Here is a 10519-nt window from a genome sequence, read left to right as displayed (position 1 = left end):
TTAAAGGAAGCTTACCACAGATATATTAATGAGATCAAAGCAGTTTCACCGCAGTGTTCTTGAAAAATGATTTGTAGTCTGAAACAGTGGAGCTTAGAGAAAGATTTACAATTCAGTAGAGGCGACTGGATTTAATGGATGACATGATGAAAGCTCCGCTGTGAAACAGAGCAAAACATCAGCAAGAATGTGGGGAAGTCTCACATCGGCTCTTCGGGGATGTATAAAAAGAAAAGGTCGAATCAAAGAAAGAGGGCAAAAATGAATATTAAAGAATTTCAAAGTGAAACTACTGTGAAACTCCTCGGTAGTGACTGGACACTTTTTTTTCTTTTTCCGGAGTTGCCTGGGGCAAAAACTGCTCGCCAGATGTGGGGGTTCTCATGAGTCCCTGGCTGAGTGCTGCTGTGTTGGAGTTCAGCCAAAAAACCATCTGCACCAAGAGTCATCTGCAGGTCTCAGAGAGGAAGACTCTGACTGCTCTCTATCTACATGTTTACTCACTAACAGCTCAGAGGTGCTGGCCTGTATGAAGTCACAGGGTCAGGTCTTTAAGAGGTGCTGCAGCCTGAGGGCTTCAGTCTGTTAGACAACAATCCTGACGAGTTGGACTGAGGAAATGACCTGATCTGATCTGAAGCGGAGACCTCAGTAATAGCCATGTGTGCGCAAAACTAGGGCCGGGCGATTTATCGATATAAAATATATATCGATATATTTTTAAATGTGATAAAGAATTAGACCATATCACATATATGAATGATGAATGAACCCTTTTATTGTCATTGCACAGAGTAACAAGTACAAGTACAACGAAATTGTGCCATCAACCCGTCCAAACGTATAAAACACCCACAAACAATAGACAGAGGTAAACAGGTAAAGACAGGGTATGAAGAGAGAGATATACAACACACGTGAGGAGAGGAAAGGAGGAAAAAAGCAATGAACAAAAATATAGTTGCATTTTTTTTCTTTTTATATAAATGCTGCCCTTACTAGGCTTTGTCATATTTAGTTATTTTGTAATGTCCGTTATTCTTTTCTCATATAAATATATTTATTTCGGAATAAGGTTGGCCTATTTTATTTCATGGGCAATTTTTATTTAAGATATTTTTTTTTATTTAAATGTGCACTTTACAGAGCTTTGATTTGAAAAAAAAAAAAGGTTCTCCTGTTGTTATACAGTATTCATGTTCACTTAAATGAAAAGTTTCAATAAAACTACTTGTGACATGTTATATTTGGCTTTTATTTTGACTGAACATTTGCTCTCACTTTGCGATAAAAATATCGGGATATATATCGTATATATCGATATTCAGCCTAAATATATTGGGATATGACTTTTGGTCCATATCAACCAGCCCTATATACGCATAACAAGCATGTTTTAGCAGAAAGGGTTTAATACGGTGCAGGAAACTTAGCGAGAGGCCAAACAGCATCAGAGTGGGACATGTTTAAAGCCTGGACTGCTGAGGCAGCTCCTCAGTGCTCAGTCCAGAAGGTCATCTGTGCCAGTTGTGATGGAAACCCAAAAACCCTCTGGTGTGGGGCCTTCTGGGCTCAGTTAGCCCTATAAACCCTTGGATCTGCTGACTGGTCATTGGCAAGCCAAAAGGACTTCAACCTTTGTGGTTGTGGAGGCAAAAACTATGGGCCGAGCCTGGAGACTCCACTGACAATTACTGTTGTTTAAAGGGCAATAGTGGAACAGCCACGGAATCACTCAAATTTCCGTGAAACTGACACAGATTTCGCTACAATGCAAGTTAATGACAGTCATATCCCGTGGCTATTTCACGGATTCCTGTGAGACCAGGTTCTTAAAGGGACAGCTCTCCCAAAAACACACTTACCTGTAGGGCTATTTATCAATTTAGATGGTTTTGGTGTGAGTTGACGAGTATTGGAGATGTCGACAGTAGAAATTGTGGAAAAATCTCAACAGACAAGAGTTTCTTAGAAAGACAGCCCTGTGCGGGATTTAATGACAAGTGTCAAAAAAAGATACAATAGGCAAGATACACAAATGGGTACTTGGTTTTCTATTCCTGTTACTATATATCTAATGTTCATGTGTAAGGTCGGACTCATGATTTCCTGTTTTGTCCAACTTCTCCTTTTTGGTTGATATGAAATCTATTTCATCTATCTGGTTTTATGACTTAATAAACTTATTGGGGCTGAGATGGATCAGACAAAGGAAATAAAGGCAACATTTATTGTGACCTTATTGAATCTGGAACCCAACAAATACCCCATTACAAAAAAACTAACACTAAAAACGAATAAAAACGAAACTAAAACTAAGCATTTTCCCAAAAATAAAAACTAATTAAAACTAGCGAACTCCCTATTAAAAAATAATTAAAACTAACTGAATTTGAAAATAATAATAATAATAATAAAACTAATGAAAAAAACCCAAAACTATTATAACCTTGGTACGGTTGCAGATAATGTTTACATGTCACGCTGTCACCAGGAGAACCTCTTGTCCAGGAGTAGAGCACAGTGATACAGTTTGTGGCTGTCAACATATTCTCATGAAGGTGTTTATATGATTTCCTACTAAAGCTCTTGCAGTGCAATTCATATGATATCCAATTAAATGTGACGTGTGTCAAGCACAGTTTTTGACAAGTTACTGACACGTGACAAGTGCTGTTGAAACCTACGTCACGATTACTGTTTGAAATAGGTTTTTAATGCTGGAAAGCGGTTCTGTTTAGGCACCTAAACCACACATGATGATCACTGTTATAAAATATGTCATGATAGCAGTTTGTTGTTGAACCTTCCTGTTATGTTGTGGGTTAAATTGACCCATTTCAAAGTTAAAAACTCTAAAAAAAAAAAAATAGCTTGGTTTAAGAAGTGTAATCAGCATATAAAACAAAATGTTCATCAGTAAAGTGTGGGAATACAGGTGTTATGACTTTTGTTTTGTTATTTCTTCTATAGGAAAAAATGTTAAAATGTCAAATAAAAAAAATGAAAAAATCAATTGTGATGTTAAACCATTGCATTTTATGTGTATGTCTTTCCAATGTACATAAAAAAAGTTTAAACACACATTTTTTAAAAATGGAAAACAAGTGAATTATCCTCATTGAACCCTGACCTGTGAGAGGTAAAGAACACTATTGCACTAAATATTGATTGAAATAGTTCATAAGGGAGTTATTAATGAAATATAAACAATGTTTATTGGGATTTTTTAGTTTCTGACACTTTTGGATAATTAAACATGCCCCGGGTCTAATTGAACATTATTGCTGCTCCTGAGAAACAAACATAACAGGAGAGTTAAACACACTGTACATGATCTAAAACGGTTCCAACCACAACCACCTCCTAATAAACATTACTCCCATCCCCCTCCTGCCCACCAGACAGTCCTTCCTTTGAACTAGGGATGGGAATAATTAATCGATGATCGGTTAATGGTCGTTAAGTATTCGATCAAATGGAATTTTTAATTGATCTGTGTATTTTTTAGTTTTAATTTTAGTTCTGCGACCGTACATCAATAAGTCAATGAGCTGAGAATTAAGTTGGATAAAGCTAGAGTTTGCAAACTGAAAGTTGTAATAACAATAATAATAGAGTATTAATTTGAGCAAAACTAGCTTACTGTATCAAACCTTGCTAGTATGAATTATATATAATTTGATCCAAAACTATTAAAGGGGAGGCTGTGCCTCAGTTGGTAGAGCAGTCGCCCACTTATCGGAAGGTAGGTGGTTCGGTGATCCCTGACCATGGCAGCTTACATGTCGAAGTATCCTTGAGCAAGATACTGAACCCCAAATTGCTCCTGATGCTGCGTTCATCAGTGTGTGAATGAATTCCCAGTGGTGGCAGGTGGCACCGTTTAGGGTAACCTCTGCCACCAGTATGAATGTGTGGGTAAACAGGTGAAAGAGCTTCGAGTGGTCGCAAAAGCGACTAGAAAAACGCTATATAAGTGCAGGTTCATTTACCATTTAAACACAAAACACATTTAAATATGAAGATTACTGTGAAAACTAACCTCATGCCTCTTCGGAGACTAAAACATAAAACATAGAACTCCTTGATGTTTTCTTTACAGTTTATTCCCAGTTGAATTAGTTTTAGGATTGACAGGAAGTCTCTTTTTGTCCTTTCAAAATAAAAGTGTCCGTTATCAAAACTTTTGCACAGTACTATCTAATATCTTTTATTTTGCCCATGTATGCATAGCGATTGTTAACGTTATAGATGTTCGAGCTGACAGGTTTCTTTCTTCTGCCCATCCCTACTTTGAACATAATGTTGCTTCGTCACTGATTTACATTTCCGGGATACCTATTCATTCCAGTGCATGTCTTTTTAAACAGCCTGCAAATGTAGTTCAGTGTTGATACCTGCGACACCCGGCAACTCACACCAAAACAATCTGGACTGATGAATAGGGGGAAAATATGTGAGGCACCTCAGGAAGCAAAGTTTTGTCCAAACTCGTCTGGAATGTGTCCTGTTTGGTGACACATGGCTGCACCGTGGCAGTGACAAGAACCAGTAAAGGTGTTTGGGGGATCTGATCAGGAAGCCATGACATGTCAAACTGTGAGAACGCCCCGAGGGCCAGACCCAGAACATTCATAAAGATTACATATCTCTTGTTAGCCCCAGGAACCCCCAGGAGAGCTGCAGGACTAGACTGGGAAGAGGGTTGCCACAGTGATCTGGACCTCATCTGTATGGAACACCAGCAGCACACATGCTATGTAGGTTTTTAATAAAAGTCAAATAACAGCAGGGAAAATACCAGAACAGGTGAGCACTGCAAGGAAAAAACTTAAAATATTGGTCAAATTTTTTCAAAAAGGTAAATGTAAAAAATAACAAAACAAACACATCCTTATTTCATTTGGTAAATTAATAGATATTTTGGCTAAAACTAGTTGAATTCAACTTTTTTGTAAATGTAGTGCAATAAACAGTGGTGAAAAGTAACTAAGTACATTTACTCAAGCATGTACTTAAGTACAATTTTGAGGTGCTTGTACTTTACTTGAGTAATACCATTTTTATGTAACTTGATACTTCTACTCCACTACATTTAGCTGACAGCTGTAGTTACTTTTCAAGTCGAGATTTAACATAAAAAACCTGATTAATTAAAAATGACTAGACATTTTTTCTTATTGAAGCTCATAACAGTTTAAGTAGTTAAAATGAGCCCTAACTTGAGAAAATGTAAACACTGATCACATAAATGCATCAGTAATAATAATCTAATAATATATAAAACAATCTGAGTGGTTCCATTCTATATAACCAGTACATTTACATTTGATACTTTTTAAAGTACATTTTGATGCTGATACTTTTGTACTAAATTAGACTATATTTACAAAAAAGCTTACAACTACAACAACATACCTTATAACATATTTGATTACAGGTAGGCATTTTGTTGGTTAATGACATCACTTAGCAACAGTGGTGGAAATACATTTACTCAAGTACTGTATTCAAGTACAATTTTGAGGTATATTCTTTCTTCTTTATATTCATCTTTCTACTTCTACTTCACTATATCTTGAGGCAAATATTGTACTTTTTACTCCACAACATTTAGCTGACAGGCTTTAGTTACTTTTCAGGTTGAGATTTAACATAAAGAACATGATTCATTTAAAGTGATTAGACATTCTTTTAATTAAACCCTAACTAATTAGTTAGACTGAGTCCTACCTTGAGGACATTAAAACACTGCTTACATAAATGCATCAATACAAATAATCCAATAATATATTTAGAATATATAAAACAATCTGAATGGGTCCATTCTGCATAACGAGTACTTTTACTTTTGACAGTAAAAGTACATTTTGATGCTGATACTTTTGTTTTTTTACTCCAGTAAGTTTTGAATGCAGGACTTTAACTTGTAGTGGAGTCATTTCACAGTGTGGAAACTTTTACTGAAGTAAAGGATCTGAATACTTCTTCCACCACTGCCAATAATACATCTTAAGTGCATCATCACTTTGGAGGTTTTTAGAGAGACTCCCACTCAGGAGTGGGCCCAGCATGAAATGTGTGCTTCCTGTAATGATGGCACTGAAGTCCAGCTCTTGCAGGCATAAAATAATTATTTAGTGGGTGGATAGAAGGATGATACTAAATTATCATCCTCCTCCTACTACTACGCCGTACGTGGAGACATGTGAGGTGCTCTTCCACAGAGGGTTACGTGTTCAGTTTTACTAAGTCAGGAGGAAACTTCAGGAACAAAGTGCCTCATATGTCATTCATCCTCCAGAGCAGACGGAGGCCTCCACCAGGGCTGCACCGCGCACAAAGACAATTTAATGGGTAGATAATCACTAATATTACAGGAGGACTGAGCATGAATTCTATTACTACTGAAATGTGAATATCAGCCACTGAAAAGTTTCTTCTCGGGAGTTCTTTTGCAGCTGACAAAATCACACAGAAAGTTATATTGTACAGCATAGTAAATCATTTATTTCATTATGAAGAACATAAATAATGCAAGAAAGAGTTTTGATTCAAAATGATTCTGTCACTTTTCATCATTTCACATTTTTTGTAGAACTCTGCAACAAACAAAGGAGCCAACAATCCTCAATTCTGTTAGAAGATACAGGAGAAAAGGACACATTTTAACTTAAAGGGGACAAACAGAGAGGTAGAAATACACACAAACACATATACAGGTGCATCGAAATATATTAGAATATGATGGAAAAGTCCATTTCCAGTAGTTCAAGTCAAACAGCCCCAACCAAGTATGGAGTCATATACAGTCAAATTTTCAATTTCTTGTTCATTTTAATGCCTGGTACAACTAAAGGTACATTTCTTTGGACAAATATAATGATAACAACAAAAATAATCATAATAGTTTAATTTAAGAGCTGATATCTAGATATTTTCCATGGTTTTCTTGATACAATTATTTGGTTATTATCAAGAAAACCATGGAAAATGTCTAGATATATGCAATAAAGAAACCAAGAGTGGTCCAGTAATGTTTTCCATGACTGTAGCCAACATTTCCATATTAAAAATACTTTTTAAAATTGGTCTTCTGTAATATTCAAATTTTTTGAGACACTGAATCTTAAGTCTCCATTAAATGTAAGCCATAATCATTATAATTAGAAGAAATGAAGACATGAAATGTTTCATTCTGTGTGAAAAAAATTGAATTACTGACATCAATAAACTTTTCTATGATATTATTATTATTATAAGATTATTTATTAAGATGCACATATATAAACAGAAGGAATCGCACAGCAACCGTTAACTACATAAAAAAGTGTGATGACTGCTATGAATCTGCTGTAAACTAGTTTCTATGAACGTGGAATTGCAAAAAAATACAGAGAAAGTATCTCTCTTTTCATGGGATGTATAAGTGCACCTAACACGTGTGAAAATGCTTTCGACCATGTGGACACTACAATTATTCTGATCCATTTCATGGGCTGCTAGGTATTTGGATACAGAGGAATGATTTCACACAGACAGTGTCGTCCCATCTGATTTGTGAGAAGCTGCTTTGAGGCTTCTTCTCGCACGGCTGCAGTCAGGTTCTACACACACAGCCACCAGGGAGGAAAAACACAGTGATTTAAAGAAAACTAGTTTATGGAGATTTGTGCTTATTTCTCCGTGAGTTAAGCATTTTTTCTTAGAGTTCATCACAGTTCCTGTTTAGCTATTTGGACTTCATGTATTTAACTATTTAATATTCAAACGGCCAACTGGCAGGCCATCTGAATTTTTGCCGTTTTTCCTCCTCAATCTTAGGATAGACTGGATATACCGATATTATATGAAACAAGAAGATCTAAGAAATCTATAGACCCAAGCATGTCAGGAGTGACGGGAATTTGCCAAAATATCGCTGCAAAGTTAAGCTATTTTGGCGATTTCAAAAGTGGTCATGTGACCTCTGACGTCATGTAATCTCAATGAAAATAGGCTCTCTGTGTTCCCACAGGTCTCCTCTCTAAATACATGCTTTATAACATGCAGTTTAAGGCAAAAACGAGCAAAAATGAGTTTATCTCATGTAGTACAAATTTAGAATTTCTGCCTACTGTATGTGTATATTTGTGCACACTGTTGTCCCAAAACACACTTTGAATTACAGTCATGAAAAAAATAATTAGAACACCCTTGTTTTCTTCAGTTTCTTGTTCATTTTAATGCCTGGTACAACTAAAGGTACATTTGTTTGCACAAATATAATGAAAATAACCAAAATCGTTATAAAGAAAATCATGAAAAATGGCTAGATATGAGCTCTTAAATTAAACTCTAATGAGCTATTTTGTTGTTGTCATCATTATTTTTTATTGTTGTTGTTTTTTCCATGACTGTACATAAGCTGGGGATCACTGAAAAGCTGAGACTCTTAAATCTGGATTTAATGATTTCATGAGTTCTCGATATGAATAAAATTGTAATATTCAGCACAAAAATTGCTGCAACAATTTATGGGACATAGTTGAACATGGAAATGGACTTCAGAAAGCCAACACTAATGTTATGGCCCTTTATACACCCTAATAGGTTTCAATAATTAATTAATTAATTCATTATAATTAGATATTTTTGACCAGATCAACTTGGCACACAGTGCTGAGCTGCAACACAAATTAATCTTCAGGTTCACAGCTTTCAGATTATGTCAACCACCTATATGTGGCATTTATTGTTGACCTGCTATCTCCCCCTAAACATCCACTGCCCACAACCACCAATTCTAAAAAAAAAGGACCTTGAACACTAGTTCTGTGACTTTCTGTCAATAAAAAACAGCTGGGCCCGAGAACAAAGAACAGACAGAGAATAAAAATAAATTAATAAATAAAAAACACAGAAAAATGGCCCTTATAGACGTTCAAACTTCATCAAGAGGAAAAGGAATAACAAATCACATTGCTGGCCGCTGGTGGAAAGTCTGCTGCCAGCACCGAGAAGAATGATCACTGTAATCATATTATCAAACTCTGTGTCCTAAAGTACTTCAGAAGTTCCTCAAACTCCACAGAGCTAAAGTGGTGTCACAGGTTTTCATTTTAGAGAGAGGCAGCTGATGAGATGCTCGATCAAACATAATTCATCTTCAGCACTATAAAAACCCCACGGAGTGCTTCATAGCTCCAAAACATTTGTTACTGAACACAAAATCTGTCTCTATCTAAGAGGATGAAGAAGTTAATCTGAAATGATCCTAAATCCCCTTTAAAATTACAATTACAGGATCAAATTAGACTATATTTACAAAAAAGCTTACAACAACAACAACAACAACAACAACATACCTTATAACATGTTTTGGATCATCATTGTGGGTTAACATCACTGCATTTTGTTGGTTAATGACATCACTTAGCAACAGTAGTGGAATATAACTAAGTACATTTACTTAAGTACTGTACTCGAGAACAATTTTGAGGTACTTGTTCTTTACTTGAGTATTTCCATTTTACATATCTTTATACTTTTACTTACTTACTACTTACTACATTTTGAGGCAAATATTGTACTTTTTACTCTACTACATTTAGCTGACAGCTTTTTTCAGGTCAATATTTAACATAAAAAACATGATTTTTGATGCTGATAATTTTGTACTTTTACTTCAGTAAGTTTTGAATGCAGGACTTTTACTTGTAGTGGAGTAATTTTACAGTGTGGTATTAGTACTTTTACTTTTTTAAATTAAATGATCTGAATACTTCTTCCCCCACTGGGTGTTAGACAAGCAAAGTGATGTGAAGCATCCTACACACTGGCAGATTATTACCTGGAGCTTCATTACAGAACAAACTGCTTGTCCTGTCTTAAGTTTAAATAATAAAATCTTCCTAAAAGTAACTTACGGCTGTGTCCTTGCCCATCTCAGATATTCTATCTTATCATAAGTAAAGAAATCCAAACTAAAACTATGACTTAGATTCTTCAATCGGTACTTGTCCTGTCTTTTACTGTATCTTTGTTTAGAATATCAGCAGGCTCTTGAGAAGGACAAGCCAAACAATCAACAGCTCTCACTGGCTGGCTAGCTTGCTATTGTGGACAAGACGGCTGTTCAACTTTGGCTACGAGGAGTCGGAGGCACTTATTGTGTTGGTGGAAAATAGATCAATCTGGAAGTCATCCTGAGCAAAAACAACAAAGAGCTTTTGTGATGTGTATGGAAAAAGCTCCATGCCCTTCTCAAAATTAGCGCCCTGACTGCTGCCAGGAGACACTACTGGTACTTCCTCATAACTAAACATAACATATAAAAATATATAAATTTATTAATATTATAGTTAGGTTTAGGCAGCAAAACTACTTGCTTAAGGTTAGGGGAAAGGTACATGTTTAGGTGTAATAGAAGCTAGTAACATAGTGGACATTGTCATTCTTTATACTCTGTAACCAGAAGTATTCAGATCTCTTACTTCAGTAAAAGTACTAATACCACACTGTGGAATTACTCCAC

This window comes from Centropristis striata, chromosome 12 (assembly GCF_030273125.1).
Source record: "Centropristis striata isolate RG_2023a ecotype Rhode Island chromosome 12, C.striata_1.0, whole genome shotgun sequence".
NCBI classification, from domain to species: Eukaryota; Metazoa; Chordata; class Actinopteri; order Perciformes; family Serranidae; genus Centropristis; species Centropristis striata.
This window is presented reverse-complemented; position numbering follows the sequence as displayed.